Source organism: Vicugna pacos, chromosome 3 (genome assembly GCF_048564905.1).
Source record: "Vicugna pacos chromosome 3, VicPac4, whole genome shotgun sequence".
NCBI lineage: Eukaryota > Metazoa > Chordata > Mammalia > Artiodactyla > Camelidae > Vicugna > Vicugna pacos.
The window spans coordinates 8615850-8640776 of record NC_132989.1 but is presented as its reverse complement, the minus strand read 5'-3'; the positions used below and the strand labels follow the sequence as shown (position 1 = coordinate 8640776).

At 41.8% G+C, this 24927-nt stretch overlaps 2 long non-coding RNA genes across 3 annotated transcripts in view; one reads left to right on the top strand and one right to left on the bottom strand.

Annotated features, from left to right (window-relative positions):
* The window catches only part of LOC140691065 (uncharacterized), a 247434-nt gene that overhangs the window by 34941 nt on the left and 187566 nt on the right, over positions 1-24927 (top strand). The window lies entirely within an intron of this gene.
* LOC140691052 (uncharacterized) overlaps positions 19423-24927 on the bottom strand; it is a 29260-nt gene continuing 23755 nt past the window's right edge. Inside the window, exon 2 of the long non-coding RNA XR_012066497.1 lies at positions 19423-19683. This is a non-coding gene — a long non-coding RNA (uncharacterized lncRNA). The remainder of the gene's footprint in view (positions 19684-24927) is intronic.

Below are 24927 nucleotides of genomic sequence, written 5' to 3'. Positions count from 1 at the left end.
TTTTGCTGAGACAGTTCTCCACTTTCTTAAATTTGTCATTGTGTTTCAGTGCCTCCTGCAGATGATTAATTGCCCCACTAGTCCTGTTAACCAGCTCTAAAGCTATCAAGATACTTATTGAAATGTATGTTGTGATTAAACCACCTATGTATTATTCACTCTTTGAAAGGTTCTTCACCAAATGCTCCATGAAGGGCTTTCTCTAGTGGTGGCAGAAGAGGCAAGACACAGTGGTCCCACTGAAGGAGCATTGGACTGGGAGGCAGAAAGCTAGTGTGGAGCTCTGGCTTTGCAACTAAATTGCTGCATGATTTTATGTAACTCATATCCCTGCCCTGGACCTTAATGTCTTCCTCTAAAAATGGGAAGTTGGATTAAAAACAGAGTGGCAAAACAGGTTTTATTTTACATGCCAACTCCGACTGATGGGTAGCAGCTCCCTTGAATGCTTCATAGAGAAGGCTTTTAAAATCACATCTGGACTCTGGAAGAAAGAATAATTAGCAACGTCTGCCATGGGTGGAAAAAGGGGATGGTGGTGGTGGTGATAGCACGGGTACCTCGTTTTTTAGTATCCCTTGGTTGAACAGGCTCTAAGAAATTCCACTCAGAGTTCTGAGACTTAAGCTATTATTCGTTAAACATTCAGAGAGATTCTCTGTATTCAGAATTAGGATTCTGTGGGTTTTCTCAAAATTATAGTTGGGTTGTTTAGAGCAGAGTAACAGCTATAGTTCTTTGCTTCATTTGGAACAGCTTTGCTTCTGACCTCCCCTGTTAATGGTCTGCACATCTCATCTGTGGTTCTTCTTGAAGTCAGAGTGTTTACATTGATAGAGTCACAGTATCACTAAGGGCACAACCACACATTGAGGTTTTTTATTATTATTATTATTAAGTGATATGACCCTAATCCAAACAAAATAAAACAAAAAGCCAAACAGTATAAACCAAATTAAAAAGTAAACTACAGGCTGAGTGAAAATATTTGCAAATATTTACCTAAAATATACAAGATAAAGAACTCCTAAAATCAACAAGAAAAAGACAACTCTTTAGAAAAAAAGTGAAGAGGTGGGGTATAGTTCAGTGGTAGCGTGTGCGTGCTTAGCGTGCATAAGGTCCTGGGTTCAATACCCAGTACCTCCATATAAATAAATAAACAAATCTACCCCCCCCCAAAAAAACTGTTCCAAAAAAAAAAGTGAAGAATATGAACAGATAACTCAAAGAAGAAATATAAGCCCACTGACATATGAAAGATACAAAAGACTCGTTCATTTTTCATCAAAGAAATGCAACATGAAGCAAGATACCATCTCCCTCTATCATACTGGCAAATAATATTCAGTGTGGGCAAGGAAACAAGGCAGAAAAGGGTGTAAATTGTCACTACCATTTTGGAGGACAATTTGGACTCATCTATGAACACTTAAAATGATACATCCTTCGACCCAGTAATTTTACTTCTAAGAGTTTATCTTAAAAATACTCATGCAGAAAAATATATGTATACGTACATATATATATGTGTATATATATTCAAGGATATGTATTGTAGCAATTTTAAACAACAGCTACATAGAGTTAAATACATATAATCAATAAAAGAATAAAGAAAGAAAGCATGATATGCCAAATTATAGTGTACTATATGTGCTAGATTATGCTGGTCAAGTTGGTTTAACTTGGGGTTATTTTCCAGAGTTCCCGTCCCTGTATGGTTCTGTGTTAGAGCTGGCCAAAAAAGGAGCTTTTGTGAGAATGGGAAGGCAGAAGTGAAGAAGTGGCCATTACTGTCAGAGGGTTGTGGTTGGTTATGGTGATAGATACTGAGAGAGTTCCAGTTTGCCCTTGGTGCTCTCAGGTCTTCCTAACTATGGGTTCCAGACCCAGCACTGGATGCCTGGCTGTGGACCCACAGAGGCAGCAGTGACACAAAAGTAACAGCTTTCCATACACCTTGCCACTAATTCCTTGTTTGTTACACTTCAGAGGCTGATTGTTACTGGCTTCTCAGATTGACAAATTAAGTGGCTCTTCTGATCTTCTGACTTTCCCTACTCGATCTTTATTTACCAGCTCCTTTCACAATTGTGAAATTAGGAAAGATCCAGTTTCTATATTAAAATATTTATATATTCATGGTGATTCTGCCTCCCTGACTGAACCCTCTCTGATACTGTTATTCGTACTGGAAATGGTTCCAGGAAATAGACCATAAAGATGGGAATCTGGAATTAGTTTTTGATCTGGTATGATTCTAAAGCATAAATGAGCCGGTTGCCAGTAGTAAATAGATTTCATTTTAGGGTTGTTGAGTTGAGATGAGGTGGTATTGGAGTGTCCAGGTAGAAAAGAGATGAAGATTTGGAGTCTAGGAGAAAGGTCCATGTTAGAGTTCATAGATCTTGGAGGCATTTGCACATAGGTGACTGTTTAAGAGGCTGTGGTAGGTTGAAATCACCATTGCAGGTGGAAGCATACACAGAGAGAGAACTATAGCTGGACCTTGGGGGCACTCACATTTGAGGGATTGAAGAAAATGGAGGAGGTTGAGAAGAAATGATGGGGAGAAAAGCAGCGTCACCCCGTAGGGACCCTCCCCAATTCCTGCTCGGCCGTCAAAACTTTGCACACTCAGCCCTTAGAACAGGGACTGGCACATAGTAGGTGCTTAACAAAGTTTTGTTGCTGACCGAATGAGTCCAAAAGAGGTTTTCTAGCAAAAACCCAGGGTCAGCGGTCTCCAATGTTGAAGCAAGGCTGAAATGAATGAGGAAAGGTTTCTTGAGAAAAGGATTTTAGATTTGGCAATTAGACAATTTCTAGTGACTTTACAGTACGCAGATTACAAACTCTTATCAAAGCATGTAAAGTGTGTGTAACCACCTGTAAGGTGCAGATGATAAGACGATTCCTTGGATTAATGTGACCATTCGGTGATACAATCTGTAAACAGTATTAAGTACGCTCAGCCCCTCATTCACTCGTTAAACTAATATTTAACAAGTGTTTACTGTGGACTAGGTGTAGTTGTATTATCTGCAGCTAGAACAGTGAATAACACAGACAGAGTTTGTGCTTTCATGGACCTCGCAGTCAACCTGGAGTGGGGACAGGTAATAAACAAAAGCATTGAGAGTGACAGATGCTATGCAGAAATTAGAGGATGATAATCTTATAGAGAGGGATGGGGTGGCTGCTTTAGGTGTGTTGGACTCTGAGCAAGTGATACAAGCGAAGAGCTGAAAGACGAGGAGAGCTGACACTGACGGAGATGATGATTCTCTTCCTCCTCTTCTCATTTCTGTTTCTCTCTTCCCACTTCCACCGTTCACCTGCCTCACACACCGTCCTGTCTCATCACATCACTTTCCTGCCCCCAAACCCTTCCATGCCTCCTGGGTGACTTTGCAAGTTGTTATCTGGACTCAGCCAGCAGAGGAAAGTGCTGCTCCCACGTTACAGGCTGGCTGGCGGCTCCACATGGTGCTGTAGAAAAGGCATCCTTGCCCGAGGCAAAGGCATTTACACCTTCCAGGGACACATATGATTAGAGGCAATGCCGACGCAGTCACAGAGGAGGGGGTAGGTAAGAGGCTAACAGGAACTTAATCTATTAGAAGAGGAAGGGCCTTTGAAAAGTGAATTAACGATATTTATAGCTGCATCAGGTACGTAGCTGGCAAGAGCTTGCTGATAATGAGGCCAAGGTTGAATTCCCATATGGACCAGAGAGCTTCATGTGGAGAAACTATACTGTTCACTCCCTGGCTGTGAGACTTATGGAAACGCTCAGTACCTGCGTTCCCTAAAGGGGGCATGCGTCCCACCGGGTCCCGTCGGTCATGAGGAACAAAAGAGAATGGATAGTGAAGTGCTTTTTAAAATCATACATTTTCAGTATGATCTATGAGTGTTACTGGTTGCATTACTATTTTCATGGCCATAGGTACCCTCCACCCCCACTTCTTCTGCAGTGTATTAGCTGGCTGTTTCTCATGGTGGAGATTCAACTACACTGTGAATGCTCCCTTTAAATCAATCAATCATAGCCCTTCAGTAGGCCCATTATGTTGGCTTTGACGGTCAGGAAGGTTATTTTCATAGAATGAATACAAGAGATATTCTCAAGTTCTGGTGCTTGGGTCTCTTCTACCACTTGTTTTGGCTAAATATTTTTCTTAGTTATTTTAAAGTTATACTCAATTATAGTGCTCCCAGTCACTAATCACTAGTGTGGATTTCCTGTCTCCTCCCCATGATTGAATCCTAGGCCGAGGGACCTCTGACTTTTCTTTTTTTTTTTTTTTTGCCTCGTCTTCAGAGAACTAGAAATTAGGCCATTTGGTATCCACTACCCAGTGATGGCAACTATGTGGCAAAAGGGCCTCCCCTCCAATTCCCTGCTCACTGTGGACACTTCTAATTAATTATTGCACTATCTCCTATTGACATGGCTTAATTGCTCTGTCTAATTTGGTCACACTGTCTAAGCCCTGGTCACATGCAGCCATCGGACATTTGAAATTTGGCTAGTCCAAACTGAAATATGCTATATAGGTAAATTTCACAGCGGATCATGAAGACCTAGCACAAAAGAAAAAAAAGTAAAATGTCTCAATAATTTTTATAATGATTACGAGTTGAAGTTAGAATATTTTGCATGTATTGAGTTAAGTAAAATATTATTAAAATTAATTTTACCTATTTCTTTTAACTTTTTTTAAGTGGCTACTAGAATATGTAAAATTATATGTGTGACTCACATTTGTGGCTCACATCTTATTTCTTACTGTATAGTCCTGCCTTCAAATCATTCTTAGGATAGTTCTTTGTGACAGTTACCAATAAGCCAGAAATAAAAGCAGCATATTTTATAGTAGTGGGAAAGAGATCAACACATTTTGAGTTTTCAATCATGGAAGGAAAAAAAGAACCTTCGACTGTATCTAGTTTTGTAGTTCCCAAATATATCTGTGCTTTATAAAACCCTAGGATCTTAAAATAGTTTAATGATAGATTTCTAGGTTCTGCCCCTCAAAATTCTGGTTTAATAGGTCTGGCTTGGGGCCCCAGATTGTGTATTTTCAATAAGCAGCCCTGGAGACCCTGATGTGCAGCTGGGTTTGAGAACCCCTGAGCTGAGACTTTTTAACATATGGACGAAGGGACTCTCTCGGGGTGACACATATTCCTCGGGGATTATATTTTGTACTACGGATCCCTAGAGTATTTTGTACTACTGAGACCTAAGAGTCTTCTCAGAACTCAGGTTAGAATGAGGAACTCAAGCTGCATCTCAGCGGGTAAGCATTCTTCTTTCTCTTCCTTATTTGGAGAAATCCCGGTTTGGCTCAGCAGCCCCCTCTGCTGTCAAATATCCCTGGCGCAGCTTGGCATGGCTGGCTTTGCGGTCAGGGGCCGGGAGGAGAGCTAACACCGAAGGATGTAGCAGAAAGAACCGTACAGTGGGGAGCCTATTTGCAGCCAGGCAGTGGGCAGGAGGAGGCGTTGCTGTCTAAGACCTGTGGAGCCAAAAAAGCCTGTAGAGGTTGTTGACCTGACTGCCTCCTAGTCTGGAGGAGGAAATTTGGAAACATCATTGCACTTTTTTGGGCCTCAGTTTCCTCCTCCGAACAAGAGGTAGAAATGACATGCTCTGCCTCCCTTCCCTCACTGGAGACTATTTTAAGAGATTAAATGGGAATGTTGTTACCAGTGTTTTGGTCCAAAGACACACTAGACCCAGACTTTGAACTCTCCAGTTAATTGAAGTGTATTACACAATTTCAGCTAACAAAGAGAGATGTGTTCAGTCACTTCCAGAGGGATAGGGGCAGGAAAAACTTAAAAGGGAAGTTGAGGTGGGCCTCACGCCTAGATGAATTAAAGCCAGGCAGCTACCTTCTTATCTATACAGTCATTCATTACTTATTTATTCAGCTTTTATTTATTGAGCACCTCTTATGTGCAGGACATGGTGATACTAAGTCAAATTAGACATGGTCTTTGTTATGTCCATGGTTCTTGCTATGTACCCCTGAGTATTTCCTCTGTCAGAAATATTCCCCACTAGCTGTCATGGTACACAAGAAATAATAATAGCTGCCATTTACTGGGAGTTATGTGCCAGGCACAGTGCTGGGCACTTCCCACCAACTGCCTCAGAGCGCAGAGGAAGAAATAGATCTAGAGACCGTTAGTAAGTTTCCCAAGGTAACAATGGAGTCGGTGGTGGAGCTGCACTTACCCGCAGTCTTTAAACGACGATGCTGCACTGCCTTAAAAGAACACTTCCTTTTGGTAAAATCATTTGGTATCAGGCCCCAGGCGAAATATATATTTACTTGTGCTTGTTCATCCAAGTGTTATTTATAGCAGTGAAAATTAACTTAAAACATTTGAAATATGTCTAAATATTTGACAGTACAATATTTTTGAAGAATATTTAATGATCTGGAAAAGGGCCACTGATGAAATGCTACTTCATAATAGGAAGATATAAATCTGTTTGATTCTAATTTTGTTAAACACCCACCCACATCCATAAATCTAGAAAAAAAGGATGGAAAGCAGTTCACTATTGTTTGCAATGTTGTTGTTGGGCAGTAGTATTTTCTTTGAACTCTTTGAGTTTTCCATACTTTTTACAATTTCTTTTTTTTACTTTCCCCCCCTAACATTTTATTATGACAATTTCCAAATCTACAGAAAATTTGGAAGAATTATGGAAGAACAATGAATATTCATATACTCGCCACCTGGAGTCTACAGTTATTTTACTACATGTGGTTTATCATATATCTACCCAGTCCTTTATTTAATCAGTCTTATCTTTTGATTTCAAAGTAAGTTGTTAGCATCAGTACACTTTCTGTCCAAGTACTTCATCATTCATATTGTTAAAATTCAGTACTTGTTTGCGTTCTTTTTTTTTCTTATGGAATGAGATTCACTTACAATGAAATACACACATCCTGTGTATCCTTCCGTGGGTTCTGAAGAATTGCACCCACCTGACAAATCTTTATCAAGATACAGAATGCTGTCATTACCCCGGAAAATTCCCTCATTGCCATCAATCCCTGTCCCCAGAGCAACTTCTGTTCCAGTTCTTTCCAGCATAGTTTGCTTATTGTAGAATTCCTTGTAAACAGAATCATATGATATGTAGTCTTATGCATGGGGCTTCTTTTATTCAATAATGTTTTTGAGATTGGCCCATTCTGCAGCCTGGATCAGTAGTTTGTTTCTGTTGCTGAGGATGGCATGACTACACCACTGTCTGTATTTCCAGTCTCCTACTGATGGACACCTGGGTTATTTCCAGTTCGGGGCTGTTATAAATAAAGCTGTTACGAATATTTTTATACAGGTCTTTTTGCAGACATATGTTTTCTCTTGGGTAAAGACCTGGGTATAGGATTTCTGGTTCATAGGGTAGGTGTATGTTTAATTTTGTAAGAAACTGACAGGCACTTTTCCTAAAGTGGTTGTACTCTTTTATACTCTTGCCAACAATGTAAGCAAGTTCTGGTTGCTCCATTCCCTTGCCAGTATTTGATGGCATCAGTCTTTTAAACAATTTTAGCCATTCTGATGGATATGTAGTGGTATCTCATTATGGACCACATATTACTTTTATAATCATAAAATAATAGGTTTAATTAAAAATAAAGACAACTGAAATGATGCCAAAGAATAGAAAAAGAAAACGTACTGGAAGTAAATTTGGTAACATTAAGAGTTCTCCTCTCTGGGTGAGTTATGAATGGATTTCTTTCTTTTCCCTATTTTGCTTTAGTTTCCAGATTGTCCAAAATAAACTTGTATTCTTTTTTATTAAGAAGAAAACATATTTTTTTGTTTAAAAAAAAGTGCCCAGGAGAGTTAACACATTAAGAGAATTAAGTGATATTTTAGTGGTTAGTGTGAAAGCTTAAAAATAGGTGAGTTTTGATGAGCTATTTTGGGGCCTTACCTGTAAACACTGTGTGAGATTGAACAGGCTGTCCCTTCTGTCTTTGTTTTCTCCCTCTTTTTTGTAAGTGGATTGGAATAGGTGCTAAATCCTCTGTTAGTTAAAAAGAAAATGCAAAGTGGGGATGATATAGCTCAGGTGGTAGCGTGCATGCTTAGCATGCGTAAGGTCCTGGATTCAATCCCCAGTACCTCCTCTAAAAATACATACACCTAATTGCACCACCCCCCAAAACAAAACAACAACAAAACCAAGCAACCAAAAAGAAAATGCAACAGTGATAGGCCTTGGAGGAAATAAGAACTAGGACAAGTAAACTTTGATGGGGAGAAAAAAGAGCCATTTGGCATGGGATTCGTAGAAGAGGTCCAGGCTCACAGGGAGACTGTGAGGTACAGCAAGGAGAATGTGAGCTTAAGAGCCACATTAAGCCATATTAAGAGCCTGGATTCAAATCCAGACACAAAGCTCTTCTCGATCTTTGATCCTAGGCAAGTACTTTAATCTGTCTGAATCTCAGTTTCTGCATCTACTAAGTGAAAATACTAATATTTTTATCCTCTTAACTGTGTATTTGTATGTGTGCATTTTAAGTTGGATAATATTTACAGACATTGTCATTTACAGAATTACCTGTGACTGTCTTTGGCCTTGGAATATGCAGGCAAGTGACAAAACTGGGGGGAGAGGGACTTGAAGTCGAGGGCAATAAAAGGGGACCAGAGACAAATTTAGGAACCTAGATTGTGACAGCTTAAAGGAAGGCTAGAGATGATCTAAGCAAACGTTCATTTTTGCAGAGGAGAAAATTAAGGTCTAGGATTGATTTCCCTGTGGGGACGGTGGCAGGGCTAGCGTGGAAGCCCGGGTGGTTTATTTTCCAGTCTTACTGCAAGGCTTTGGCTAACTTCACCACTTGACCCTGGCCTGGTGTCAGTTAGATTAAGTGGAATTTTCCTTGCACATCCCACCAAGACCACTCAGCTTGGCGGGTTTCACATGCTGTAACCAGCAGGGGAACAGAAACAAGCTCTCCAGGAGACTTGCCAGTGGAAGACTGAACTCTTCTCTTCAACCCTTAAAATTTTACAAGCTCAAGCAATAGGCACAAAAGCCATGTTGTTGATCATCTTAGCTCGGACCTGGAGCTGTTTTGTTGCTTTTGACTCTGATTCTTCTAACTTGCAGGCACGGATTACCCTGGAAAGTACAAACTGCCCACCAAGGGATTTTCTGTGTGTTAATTTCACCCATGAGAAGCTTCTTACATGGTCCTGTGTTGTAGGCTAGCGACTTACTGCCTGATTTTCTGTCACTTTCGGGGGGAACAAACATCCCTACCCTCCTGATTTGCCACAGTCAGTTTCTTTCAAGGTTGTTTACCGCTGGTTATGTGGCATTAGCTTGCTTCTCTGCTGAATTTCACAGATAAAAACTTCTTTTCGCAATGCTAAAAATTAAGAGCTTAGAATCCTTCCTTTCAAGCCTTCAGTATTTTGGTCTGTAGAAGGATTTCAGCAATCTCTTGGGTGGTTTTACTGGCTGAGAAGAAGAAAAGAAGAAAAATCAAGATCTGCTTCAATTTTCTCTTGCTCCTTGACCTGAATCTCTATAAAAAGCCTCTCTGCCTGCATACCACATCCCTCCCTGACTTTGTAAAGGGGCACTCATGAGTCAGCACTCTCTGGCCTGGAGATCTTGAGACCGGAAGTAACATTAAGTTATCCAAGGGAAGGCTGTTTGCCCAGGAGGATTTTCAGCCTCATTCGAAAAATAATGAACCTCTTGTGAGCACATCTCTTAGGAACCATGTAGCCTAGTTTTCTAAGCTGTCGAATGGTGGTTGGAGGAGTGAGAGGACTTCGGGACACTGTGAAGACCGACTTTGGATTCATCTTTCCTTACGTATCTCTTAGGCTTAAGGTTAGCTTTACCCCACAATTTCTCCCAAGCTCCTTCAACCCAAGGCATGGGAAACACAGAAGAAATATTGATGCATTCTTGTGCTTTCCAAAACAAATGTATTTCATAGAGTCCTGGCTGCTATAAAGAAATTATTTGAAAGCAAAGTGTAAGAGAGCATTGTTTATAGAAAAGTCCTTTCTTCCCTTGGGTAAAGGCTCCTTGTTCTTTTGCTGTCTTCACTCCCTCACTGGCCTGCTTTGTTTACAGGACAAAGTCAATATTGTTCTCCACTTACCGACATCCCCTAAGGTAGGGAAGATGGGGTCACAGCCCCAGAGGCAATGTGTTGAAATAGAAGAAAGGCCTGGAACTCAGCCTGGTGTCATCAAGTCAGGCTTTGGTTTGGCTGACGACTTCTCAGACTTCACCCTCATCCAGTCGTATCTGAGGAAAATATCTGAGATGTCATAATGCATGTGAGACACTTGACACAGGTGCAGGCAGCAGGGTAAGCGCCCAGGGAATTCTAGCTGTTGTTGGCACGAACATTTGTTTCACTTAATGCTTTCTTCCTTAATAGGGTTGTGTGGCAGGGGGACCGGACTCCCCTAAGAGTGTGAGGAACATGGCTACTGGAAGGGGGTCAGGGTGCAGGAAGAGCTGCACAGTGTTTGTTGAAGACAAACATCGGCTACTTCTTTTCCTCAGGGCTGACTCCATAGCTGTGGGTCAGTGTGCAGTGTAATAGGAATGTGGTAGACTTTGAGTAAGACAGATTCGGACCCCGGGTTCTATTCTATGGATTGTAGTTATGTAATATCATGTAAGTTACTTAGAAATACTCTTACAGGTTTAATAGAGTGACCAAAGTTTCCTGTGTTCTTCCTCATCTTCCACATTTAATGCTGAGAGAACCAGACTAGAGCACAGGAAATGGCTCCGTTCTCTGTGTGAAGCCAGCCCTGAAGAGGCAATTAAGGCCGCCCAGAGGCGTTGGCAGAAGCCTAATAAACCTTACGGGTGTGTTACTTGGGGTTGCTAACCTTCCTCACGATCGGACTCTTCTATTCACAGACGAGCACCGATAATAAGCCTCATTGAAGAGAATGGCTCTAATTGGTTCCTCGTTGTTGCTTCGGGATAAAAGTTGACCGTTTATCCTGAGAATGGTCTGTTTGGGTCTGTGTCTACAGTTTGCCCAAGTGAACTGATAAGTAAATGAAAGATTCACTTCACCTCCTGGTTGCTGAGTCTGTGGAAAGCCCTCCCAGGTGGCCTGGCTGGCTTTCGTCTGTGAGCCCACAGAGTGCTGTGGCACCGTGTAGATGCTGACTTCATGGGCTGGTGCGTGCACACGTGCTTGTATGTGTGTATGTGTGTTAAAAAGAAAGAGCTTAAAACCATGATGCAGACAAATGAAGACCCTTAGGAAAATAAACCAACCAAAGGCCTAAGGAGAAATCTACTTGCTTGACCGATATCGCCTGCATTAGTATAATTTAAACGTAATGGAAACATTTTGATTTTGTGAATATGACCTGTGATAAATTCGAATGCTCTAGGAGGAAAGTAAAATAATGAGAAGAAGATTCAGCCCCAGGACTGAGGATATTTCATAACTCTCCCTTCAAGGTATCATTACAAGGAAGGTATTTATTTACGTCAGATGTTATTGTTTTGGTTAAGGACCATTGTATAACTTTTTTCTTACTTGTAGACTCTTTGAATTAGTCCTTTATATTCTTTTATTGTGGTAAAATAGATATAATGTAACATTTACAGTTTTTAAGTGCACACTTTGTTAGCTTTAAATACATTCACCTTGTTGTGCAGCCATCACCACCATCCATCTCCAAAACGTTTTCATCTTCCCAAACAGAAACTTGCTACCCATTCAATCCTTTATTTTTAAGAGACAGAAAATTACAGATCTTGGAGCTGTCCATACCTTATTCACATAAGGAGTTATCGCAGGAAGTAGCACATCATTTATATTTTCTTACTCATTTACTCAGTTATTCCGCAGGTGTTGACTGAGTAATGATGATGAGCCAGGGACTGTGCTGGGGACGATGTTGAATGTACCAGCTGAAATCTTGCCCTCAGAGCTTACAGACTGTCCTCTTCTCGTTGTGGTAGGCAGAATAATGGCCCCCAAAGATGTCCACGTCCTAATCCCTGAAATCTTTGCCTATGTTACCTTGCATAGCAGAAGGGGACTTTGAGAAGCCATTGAATTAAGGATCTCGAAATGGGGAGATGACCTCGGATTATCAGGGTGGGCCCACAATAATTGCGAGGGTTCTTAAAAGGGAAAGAGGGAGGCAGGAGAGTCAGAAAAGCAGGAGATACAACAGAACAGAGTGATGGGAAGTGTGGTGTGTGCCAGGAAATGTGGGCAGCCTCTAGAAGCTGGAAAAGACAAGGAGTGTATTCTCTGGGGTCTCCAGAAGGAATGTAGCCTTCTTGACACGTTGACTTCAGCTTGTAAGACTCATTTTGGACTTCTGATCTCTAGAACTGTAAGATAATATATTTGTGTAGTTTTAAGCCATTAAGCTTGTGGTAATTTGTTGTAGTAGCAATCAAAACTAATACACTTATCTTTTCGCTTAGTTTTCAGTTAAGGGGTTCCTTTATTGTGAGTTTTGCCTGGTTGGTTCAGGAAAGTGAAGTTCTTCCAGAACACAGAATTGTATTTACTCCGGAAGCCCTGCCTGTCCCACATCATCAGGCCTGTGCCTGAACTTTGAATGGACTGTAATTTATATTTAACTCGTCATTAACAACCCATCATGTTTCATTCATTAATTCATCATTATTAAATCTATCTTAATACATTTATTAATTCTTACTCCCTGGCACTATGTTGAGTAAACCAAATAACTAGCACTCAATCTAGGACATAGCCAATACTCGGCTTGGGTCCTTTCTGAAACAGGGCAGCCTTCAGGAGAGGTGGTCATTCTGTAGCTTAGTAAATTTGCATATGTGTAACCACTCTGTATACAGGGACAATGCTTGCTACCAAATACAAATACTACATCCACATGTGCTGTGTACTACACTATAAGACATAAGATTTATCTGAGACCCAGATAAAAGGCATCAGTGATCGACACAGGAGTCTTCCTGGCATTGAAAAGAGAATCTTTGACCATTCTAAACTCTCAAAATTTACCTGCTCTTGTGCCTGTCAGATATAGTAATCCTTATCCTTTTTGCTGGATAATTCTCTCTTGAGACTGAACAATGATATTTTTCATTCTGCGGCCTCCCTCTCCAATCTGCTGGGCAGAGAGAGGTCAGGGCTGAGTGGGAAAAGGAGTAAATAGCTACCAGTCTTTGGAAGAAAAACGCTTGAGCATGAGAATGGACCTCCATGTTCTCTGTCTTCTTGACCTAAGACCAGGGAGGAACTGATTCTTCCATTTATCTAATTTTTAGAGATCTTCATAAAAGTGACTCTCTTCAAAAAAAAAAAAAATCTGAGGTGCTAGCTGAACATGTCTGTTTTGTGTTAGAAATAAAAATCTAAGGAATAGAAAGTTGAACCTCTTTAAAATGGCTTATAAGGCTCTCCGTGCCCTGGCTGACCCTTTCCCCTACCTGTCCAGCCTCATCTCTCATCGTTTTACCTCCTAATCTTCTACTCATTCTGAATATTTCCAGTTCCTCTGACATTCTGTCTCTCTAGCATCTTAGCTGCGCCTGACTCAGCCTAAACCATGCTTTCTTCTCCCCTCTGTCCCTGACCTTATGGCCTCCCATACAACCTTTAGCTTAGACACTGCATCCTTGGGTTAGCTTTTCCCGATCTCACCCCATTCTGAAACACAGCTTTTAGGCGTTGTGTTATTGATGCCCATTTATTTGTTTTTGTCCTCTTCTAGATTATAAGCTCCAGGAAGATATGTTGCATGGAGGCCTGTGTCTTCTTTGTTCGTTGCTCTCCCGACTATGCCTGGCACTTCCTTCTAACAGGCTGGCCCTCTGCCCACAGGCCAGATCTACCTCAGTCAGTCTTTTATGTGCCACCATTCGTTTTAATTGCACAGTTGTACATGACCGAGCAAACGATGGATGAGTACCTGTAATCAACCAGTCCGGAGATTTTAAACACTTTTGTTCATTCCTGGAGCAGTCATTGAGCCTCGGCAATAAGCAATTTAAATTCTGGACAGCGAATTTTCAAGCCGCTCTAATGGTTACATTCTGAGAATAGCAGAAAAATGCCTACCGTTTGATAATTAGACTGAATCAGTTTTCATAATTCTACTTTTGCACCAGAATGGTCAGCAAACTTCATTATCAGCAGCCTGATAAAAAAGCTTTTGGCTTCTAATACAGATCTTGTGAGTAATTTCGATTTGCAACCAGACTACGGTCACTCTGCACAGCAATGCTTCTTAGACAAGATGATCTTATAGCTTCATTGCAAATAATTTCAAAGTAGATATAGGACAAAGCATACAATTAGCATCTTGTCTGTGTATGTTTGATCCAGAGAAAGGACAGCTGACTGCCACAGTTGAAAACAGCCACCAGAAACCCGTGTAACCCAGGAAGCCTATATTTGCTGAACTTGTAAGTTGATATCTTTTCTTTTGCTCTGTATACCTGGAACAGTGCCAGAATCTAAAAGACTCTTACTAATTAACAGGAATATCTCTTTAAGAAATTTCCAGAAGAGACGTGTGACTTACCCGACAAAGCGTCCTGGGTGTTCCCTTTTGTAGCACTCATGAATTACTCCTTCACTGCCTTTCTAACCCACAGTAGCCTGAAGGCTCCATCAAGGCAGAGATCATTTCTGTCTTGACTACTGAATCCCCAGCACACAAAGTAGATGCTTCATACATATTCGTTGGATGGATAGATGAATGACATGGATGAATAAACTTCCATGGCGACATATTGGTATATGCGCACTTTTATCTTTGGCAGCTCAACCCAACTCTGTTCTGAGTTGGAACGCCATAGCTTATTTGGAAAATTGCTTTGCATCCTATTTCAGTTACTATGGCTACATAATAAACCACCCCCAAACTTTTGACTTTACCCTTCAACAACATCCAGTTTGCTCACGAATCTGCAGTCTGAATAGGGCTTGAGAAAAACAGAGAAAGCTCATTTCTGCTCTGCTTGGTGTGGGCTAGGGCCGCTTGGAGGCCAGACAGGGGAATCGTCTGAAAACTGCCCTTAGCATAGGCTGTGAGTCTTAAACAGCTCGGGGCTGCTCAATCAGGGGTCCTCAGACATCTCTCACTAGCTCTCTGTGGTCTCTTTATGTAATCTCTCCAGCATGGTGCCCTCAGGGTAGTTGGACTTTGTATATGACAGCTCAGGGCTTCAGAGGTGAATGTTCTAAGGACAGAAAAAAAAGCCAAGTAGAAACTGTATTGCTTTTTATGACCTGGCCACATAAGCCTCATGGTGTCATGTCCTCTGTATTGCATCCCTTTGAAGAAGTCACTAAGGCCAGCGCATAATCAAGGGGCAGTTGAATTAGACTCCATATTTTGTGGGAGAAGTGTCAATGAACTTGCAAACATGTTTTAAAACCATCACTCACCAGATCACTTTTCTGGAAGTTTTGCAAAATTAATAAACTTAAGACCTGAACGTTTGTTCTGAATGAAACAAGAGCTCCTGCAGAGAAGTAAAACTAGAATATCATTATCACTTCTTACATAAAGGGATGAAGATGAGGAGTTTGAACGTGGGCCCTTCCGACTCTAATGTAAGGCAAAGTGTTGTAACTCCTCCAAAGGGTAGAATTTGTGGGTACATTTCTGTTCTTTAAGTGGGTGCAAGTGGGACTGTTACAAAGGGAGAGAAGATCTAACAGTCAATGTGGACGTGGACTTGAGCAGACACATGCTTTTCCACACCCTCATTGCTTCCCCACTCTTTTCTAGCTTGTCCCCCCAAGGCTAGGCTTCCAGGAGGCTGGTTGGTGACTTCCCCCTGATCCTCCAGTTGCCTTTTCCAGACCTTTTCTTCCCCAGCCACCCCTACAATTGTGCAAAGTATCATTTCTATAGTAAACTTGATAACTTTTATTTTCCACAATCCTGATTGTGGTTCTGTTCTCTAATTGAATTCTGACTGATAGAGAAGCATCCAATATCATTGGATTTTCATTATTTTATAAAAATTCTTAATTTTGACTAAATATAGCTTGAATAGTTTATTTGCAACCCGTAGCCTCAACTTTGTATAGATGGCAACTATAAACAACGTATATGGATCCTTTAAAAATCTAACGGTGCTTCCCAGAACACTTTGCATTGACCTCTATTAAAACATTATCCAAAGATGGATAAAGTGCAGGTTAACAATATGCAGTACAACGTATATTTTTCCTTGGCTAGACCAGGGCTTGGCAAACTTTTTCTGAAAGAGACCAGGTAGTAAACATTCTAGGCTTTGAAGGTCCCTGTCGCAGAGACTCAGATGTGCTGTTATGATGCAAAAACAGCCGTAGATGATACGTGACTGAGTGGGAGAGGCTGTATTCCAATGAAACTTTCTTTACAAACACAGATTGTGGGCAGGAGTTGGCCTGTGGGTCTTAGTTTGCCCATCAGTGCTCAGAAGCTAGTCTACATTCTGTAAATGTCGATTTGATAAAGGAAAAATGCTGCATGATGGAAACGATGTTCTGGAAGACCAGGGAGGATGAAATAAGCAAATGTGTAGACAAACAAACAAACAAACAAATCAAGAAATGACTTATCTCAAGTATCATGAGTGCCGCAGGAAAGATGTCAGATAACCAAGAGGGGGAAAGAGAGGGAAAGGTTAATATCAAAGAAATTGAGATTAAAGTAAAATTGTTTTTATTTTGTGTGTATGTGTGGTGGTAGGAAATATGAGTTGCAGAAAGTATGTTTGTTTCATGAAGTGGGGTACAAGCAATGCCATGTTTTTACATACTCTGAAAATATTAAGCCTAACTCAGGCCCCCGCTTGTCAAGGCTGACGAGGCAGACAGTACCAGTCATTTGTGTGTATATGTGGGTGTGAGGCAGCAAGGGCCCCCCGTCCTAGTCTGGTTGGGTATTCATGGCTTATGCAGCCCAGGAAAATGGCAAAGTTTTCTGGCACTCAATTCAAGGTGGTCACCATGGTGCCAAGCCCTACTGTGAGATTACTGCCGACGTTCCCAGCGTCACAGCACTGGGGACTCAGGCCAGCGCCTCAGAGACCATGAGTGTGAGGAGGGCCGACTCTTCACCCCTCAGCCACAGGCCTGAGAAGTCTTGCCTCAGATTACCCTCAACACACCGAAACAGGTGACCGACCACTCCTCTCTACTCTGGAACAAGCTCATTAGTTGCAAACTAGTTGCCCCCAGAACGTTTTGCCCAAATCCCCTCTGAGCAACTGGCTGAATAGTCACAGCCCTACTAGAAAGAGTTTGTCTCTCCTGAAGGCCTGACCCTGGGCGAGGCCTTCAGAACTGACAAGTCTGTTGTGGGATATAATTAGGGTCCTCTCTTCCCCGTCGCTTCCAGACAGCTTTCCTTTTTGGCCCTGGAAGAAAGGCCCACATGAAAGGGGTAAATTCCATTCCTTCCTTCCTGATAGAGAAAAGAAATAGACCCAGAGAAACATCTCAGTAGATTATCATTCTACAGTAAATTCTCAATAAATCATTATGCTACACATGTGCAACACCTTTTGCTGTTAAAAGAAACTCAGGAGAATCAAATGAAATAGAATATGGGAAATTTTGCTTTCTTTTATTTCCTCACCATTTGTAGGGCATGGAGGCGAAGAATACATTTCCTGGATGAGGTGAGGTTCACAGTTCAAACAAGGAGAGAGCCAAAAGGTTTCCAGGGTCAGGGGAGTTACAGAGGAAATACCCCTCTCTTGCAGATCTGTGAGTTTGCTGACTCTTTTCCACCCCACCCGGCTCTGGACTTCTAAATATGGTGAATATATTCTGAGTTCTTGAAAATGGGCCAGCTGTTTGCAGAGTATTTAAAGAACTCAAGGGAAGATTTCTAAGTTATGTTGATCTGCTCCAAAAGGGAGATAGGGAAGATTAAGAAGCCGCTGAGTTTACATCACGGGCACATGATTCACTGACTCTTGCTCTTAAAATACCTGGTAAGGCAGAGCCTAGAAGGATTGAGAACACACGACTGGATCAGACCCCGCTACAATCTGTACATTCACTTTCTCCAAATATGGGGGTGCAGAATAGGATTGTGTTTAAGAATGTAGGTGTTAGTACAGCTGAATCACTATGCTGCAGACCAGAAATTAACACAACATTGCAAATGGACTATATTTCAATTAAAAAAAAGAAAAGAAAGGAAAAGAAAAAGAACGTAGGCATTAGAGGAAGTTTTCCTTCTAGCCTTTCTCTTTATTGACTGTGTGAACTTTGTGCCAGGGACTCACTGTCCTTAAGCCTCAGGTTCCTTGTTTTTAAAACGGAGGTACGTCCCAGGGACTAAGGCTAGCGTGGAGTAGCGGTTAAGAACATGGATGTGGAGTTGGTCTGTCCAGGTCCCACTGCTGGCTTCACCACCTATGAGCTCTGTGCGAGCGTGGGCAAGCTCTTCACCGCTCCAGGCACACTTTCCCCATGTGGGTAATGGAGCTAAATGGCAGGATCCAGCCCTTAGAGCTGTTGTAATAACTTAATATGCTAAGAGGAGTGAAATACTTAGGATGGTGCCTCTCACCTGGTAGAGCTCAGGAAATGTTAGTTCTTCATATTGTTGTTAGAAGCAGGAGGGAAATTGGGGGAGTCATTGTAAAAAGACCTCCGTGAGCCTCTGGTAGATACTCAGCATCATAGTGGATCCAAAGGAGGTGCAAGATACAGGGCTATCTTATGTGCATAAGTTCTTTGCCCAGAAAGGTTCTTAGGAGAGATATCTATACCTTACTTAAAGACTGATGCTCAGAATCTAATCATTAAATGAATAAACTCATTAGCCTGAGACAGTATGTTTTGGTTATCTATTGCTACATTAAAAACTGTCCTTAAAATTAGTGACTTAAAATAACAACAACCATTTATGATTTTCCCCCATTTTTTTGGACTGACTGGGCAGTTTTGCTTCACATGGTGCTGGGAGAAGCTGCAGTCATCTGGAAGGCTCAGCTGGGTGGGATGTCCAAGATGACTCACTCACCTGGCACACAGTCGGTGTTGGCTGTTGGCTGGGAGCTCAGCTGGGGATGCTTAACAGAGCACCTCGGTTCTCCTCCATGTATCCCTTACCATGTGGCTTTGGCTGCTCGTAGCATGTGTCTGGGTTCCAAGTGGCAGAAACTGGAAGCTGCTAGTCTCTTAAGAAGTGGGCTCAGAAGTTGCAGAATGTCACTTCTGTAGCCTTCTCTTACTCAAGCCAGCTACAGGGTCAACCCAGATTTAAATGAAGGAGAAATAAGCTCCATCTCTTGATATAAGAAGCAGTAATCAGGGACACGAAGGGGCGATCTTTGGCGACTGTCTATAACTTATTGCTATGTAACAAATCATCCCCAAACATAGCAGCTTAAAACAATGTACGTTTATTATCTCACACAGTTTCTGAGGTCAGGGATCTGGGAGTGGCAGAGCTGAGTGGTTCTGATTTCAGAGTCTCCTGTGATGTCGCCGTCAAGCTACCCGCCTGTGCTGCAGTTTCTGAAGGAGCTGTGGTATCCACGCCTAAGCTCACTCACGTGACTCTTGGCAGGAGGTTTCAGTTTCTTGCCACATGGTCCTCTCTGTAGGGCTGCTCATCATATGGTTTCCCCCAGTACGAGTGAGTGATCTAAGAAAAGACAGAGAGCAGGAGATGGAAGGGGAGGAAGAGAGAGAAAAGCAGAGTGAAAAGAGGAAGGGGGGGTTGTGCGGGGGAACAGAATCTCGAGACAACTGCCATCTTTTCATAACCTAAGTTTGGAAGTGACGTACTGCCACTTTTGCTATACGCTATTGGTCACACAGACCAAACCTGGCACAGTGTGGGAGGGGACTACAGAAAAAAGTGTAGCTTGGGGATTTCCAGGGGTCATTTTAGAGGCTACCTGCCAAACTGGTTCACAGTGGTGCTGTGCATGCGAAGCTTCTCAGGAGCTTCTTAAATATGCAGATTTCTTGGCTGAGATTCCGATGTGAACCACACTTTGGGAAACCTTGACCATATCAAGGCTTTAATGTTACTGACTGTCTGATGTCCAAAGCAGCTAATTGTCTGCTGCAAGCACGCATTTACTCTTTGGCCTGAGTAGATACAGGTTTCTCTTCTGCCTCCCAGTGCAGTTTAATACGTCAAAACATGCAGACCACAGACCAGACCCTTAGGTTGTTTGGAGCCGATGCTACTGACAGATGCACAGTATTTTGGTTTGGGGTTCTTCAGCAAACTCTGCCTATTTTTGACTTTTCCTAAGCTGCAGAGCCCTGCTATTGGTTGGCATACATGTTCTTAAAGGTAAGAGACTACAGCAGTGGCCACTTAACCTACAGATAATCACATGCATATACATTCGGATGATATCACTACTCCTGGATTTCATGATTGTCCTCAGTAAGACAGAAGTTTCTAATCTTCTGGTTTGACTCTTATCACCATGAGGAAGCCCTCCCAGTGCATTTGGATTTGTCCCCCCTCCTTTTCTTCCCTTCTACCTTCTTTCCCTCCATCCCTCTAGTCAACAGATTGTCTGTGCAGGAATCACCTTTTGGGCTGTCAGCTTAGCTGACAATGATTCTCCCTTCTCTTTTGCTTCCTCTCCAGTGTCCCCACTAACTGCGTTTGAACCGCATAGCCCTGACCATTCTAAACGTAGCAAGTTGGATCATTGTGGACACTTGATTCAGGTTTGGCAATCCAGTTCCTTCCCTGGAATTTGGAATTGGGACCAAAGGGGAGATAACAAGGGATTCTTTTTGCATGGCTGAACTGCCCTGTAGATACAAAAACTATGATGGAACTGAGACCCTCCACCACCACCTTGCCCTTTTATTATGTAGGCCGATAACAGAAAAGTCTTAGTGACTAAAAAGCAAAGGAGATGTAGGGGTAAATGGGTGATGGAATGTGGGAGAGAGTGACCTTTGGATTCCAGATGGCTTTCGTTTTCTCTTATCAGCCTCTTCCTGGGTCTTGGCTTGACTGAGCGTCCCATGTATGCGTCTAATATGCACCTCCCCTCTCAATCCATTCAAATTTAAGCTAGCTCCTATCGATTTCTGTTACTTGATTGTAATACAGTCCATCTCTACAGGCACTGTGGCTATACCCATACCTGGTGAGTGCAGACGTTGAGAGAGAAGATTCTTTTTCTTCTTCTTTTTTTTCTTTTTTTTACTTTTTTAAAAAAATTAAAGTGTAGCCACTTTAAAATATTGTGTCAATTTCTGATGTACAGCATAAAGTTTCAGTTATACATTTATATAAATACATTTGTTTTCATATTCTTTTTCATTATAGGTTACTACAAGATTTTGAATATAGTTCCCTGTGCTCTGCAGTAGGACCTTGTTGTTTATCTATTTTATATATAGTCGTTAGTATCTGCAAATCTCGAACTCCCAATTTATCTCTTCCCACCCCTTTACCCCTCTGGGAACCGCAAGTTTGTTTTCTATGTCTGTGGGTCTGTTTCTATTTTGTAAATAAGTTCATTTGTGTCTGAAGGAGGAGATTTGTTCTGAAGGCCACCTGTAGGACAAAATTCCATGGGAGCACTGCTGTGAGGTTTCTCACTCTACTTGGGAATACTGGCAAAGATTTCCCAGAGCAGGTGAAATCTGAGCTGGGCTTTGAAGGGTGGTAGGAGTTTACTAGGAATGACAAGGGTCTAAGTCTGGAGTGACCAGGCTGGTGTGTAAAGGAATAAGGGCGAGCAACCATAGAAACTGGAGATGTCATCTGATGCCAGAAAAGTCAAAGTTTTCTTATGCCATGCTAAAAATAGCAAGGCATAGTTTCTAAAGAGAAATGAAGATAATCTAAAGCATAATTTGGAAACAGTTGGTCTGGAATATCTCCTCATTATGGATTCATTTGCTATGCACTGTAATAGAGCTAGTCCTTATAAATGCATTTGGAATTCAAATGACTCTCACATATACCTTCTATAAGGTTTGGCCCATATTTTAGAGGACGCTATTGGAAAACATCCATAATCTTTCATTCTGGTTGTAATATTTCTGTGGCATGGCAGAGACATTAAAAAAAGAAGACTTTCACACATCATGTTTGGCTCAGGCAGACGTTAATTAGAAAGAAAAGCAATTTGGGTTTAATTTAATGGTAGTGGGAGATTCATTATACTTTTCTTTGGTCAGACAGTGCAACGAAGGTAGATTTCTATGTTATTTTTCTCTCTCTTTCTGTTCCCTTTGTCTTTCAAAGCCACAGTTAAATGTATTTCCTGGGAATTCTGACTCTGTTCTTTTCATTTTCTCTCCCATTTGGTTTTTTTCTATACCGTGACCATTATGTTTGAAATTTAATCCTTTTCTTACTTCTAAGTGTTCCTTTGTTTGTTTTTTACAACCTACAGCTACACATTTCTAATCTTCTTTATGGTGAGCAAAGTCAGTTGCGAATTATTCAGGGTTTGATAGCCTGATTACTAGGTCACGTGAACTCCTAATATTTCATCTTTTTCTTCCTGTTGCTGGTTTTATAAACTTTCCCTGCTCACTAACGTATTCATTGATAATTAATCAGGGATGACGGAGGAAAAAGAGCTGAAACAATTAAAATTCAGTTGTTTCTGAGCAAATTTGATGAAAGATTGGCTGGGGGAGGATTTGAAACTCCTGGCTAAAAGGAGGAACGTTGATTGTAGGTAGAGCTGATTTTCCTGGAAATACTGACTTGCCTGAATTAGAATAATAGATTGTGGAGGAAAAGAGCAAACCGTGTTCTGAGAATTAACCTAGTTTTTCATAATACCTCTTTTTTGTTTTTGTTTTTGGAAATAACTTCAAGCGTTCAGGGGCCTCAGGCTGTTTTCTGAACTTGTAACAAGCTGTAAGAAAAGGTTTTCTTTTAAGGAGGTGGGTCTAATGGAGACCTCTAGACTATTCCTTCATGGGATGGCTTGCTCTCCGTTTGGGAGAACAGAACAGCCAGAACGTCCACTCTCTTTACTGAAAGGTGGAGGTGGATAGCGTGGCTTTCAAGCCCATGGACATGGTTCTAGTCCTCACTCTGCCACTAACTAGCGATGTGACAACAGAAGCAATAAAAACAACCTGATGGTTTATTGTGCTATGTGCCAAACAGGTTACTTACCATATTATACTCTGGTCTTGCAAAAACCTCATGAAATAGGAAAAAATTAATACCTCTATTTTACATATAGGGAAACAGAGAGAGATTATGTGGTTTGCCCAAGGTTACGTGGTTGATAAGCGGGAGGAAGCGAACTCCGGAGCCTTTGTTCTTAACTGCTAAGCTATCCATTCTCCCGGCACTCAATTCCCGAGTCTCTCTGTGGGTTCTTACAAAAGGGAAACTCACGATTGCTCTGACACCCTGCTCCTGTTGGAGAGGATCGAATGAGAGTGCAAAAGGGAACATGTTTTGAAGACTATAGAGTTGCAGAAAAATACCAACAATTATTAAGATGCATAAGCTGAAAGAGAGAAAGAGAGAAGGCAGGCTCCCTGGAGCGAGAATTAGAGTTTGACCTTCAGCAAAAGGGCTGCCGTCACTGCGCTGACAGCCCAAGCTGGGAGCCGGGGTCCCTTCTTCCACGGCTGTCAGAGTGGCAGGGACACAGGACAGACGCCAGGCTTGGGCATTCAGGCGTGAGTGGCAAGGCCCCCTTCACCAGAGGCTCTGGCCAGATTCACTCAGAGCTTGACCTTTTGAATGTAAAACGCTTGTCAGGTTGCCAAGTGCCAACCAGCCAGGGGGTGGACTCAGCCAGGAGAGGAATACTCCTGTGGCTGCTCCAGGGAAGCTCTCTCTCGGACTGGACCCTGTGACCACAGGGCCTCTTTAGAAGAGAAATGGCCTCTACAGAGCTCAGGGTATACCTGGAAACTGGAATCTCTCCAGTATCAGGTTGGTATTTCTCAAGTTTTAAAAACTATGCATCCATTTTATAAATGTGATGCATTCTCTAGTTTATACTATACAAAGTACTTATTTATTTTTCATTTTCTAACTATAAGAATTGTGTGGTTTATCTGAACATTGTCAAATTATCCACAGCCGCCCCAAATCTGGTAAGTCTCTCTAGACAGGGTTCAGGAGACAGAATGCTTGTTCTCTTGGTAATCATTGATATACATATTATGTTTATAGGAATGTCTCAGTTGACCCATTTGGACAAGAGATTGGCACAAGAGAGCTCTGTGAAAAGCAAAATCATGCGTTGTCTTTATAAACTATTATTGGTGGAAAAGCTTTCCTTTAGGAATCAAAAACCACAGAGGTCTAACATGAGGTTTGTATAACTGTCCAGAATATGCATCCACATGAAGTTGTTTAATATTCATAAGGAGGCAGGTTGTAAAATGGCTGCAAATCCCTCCCATTCCAGATTGCATTCCCCTTGGCTACATGACTTTGCCTATTCTTTCATCAAGAGATGGAGCTGATTTCTCTGCCTCCTGAACCTGGTCTTGTCTGTATGACCTGTTGTGGTCAAAGGAACGTTAAGAAATGGGATGCATGCAGAGGCCTAAAAACTGCTTATTTTGGGCTCGCCTTTTTTTGCTGCAAGGGCCTCTTTTGCCACCACTGACAAAGCCCAGATCAACCCTTCTAGAAGATGAAAAAACATGGGAGAAAAGACAAGGGGTCCAGAGGAGACCCCTACACCCACTGTCCTACCCACTATCAGGCATATGAGTCAATCACCCTGACTTAGTGTGTTTGGGCTGCTATAATGAGATACCAGAGACTGAGTGGCTTATAAACAGCAGACATTCATTCTTACAGTCCTGAAGGCTGAGAAGTCTAAGATCAAGGTGCTGGTAGACTGATTGGTGAGAGCCTGGTTCATAGATGGTCATCTTCTGGCTGTGTCCTCATATGGAGAAA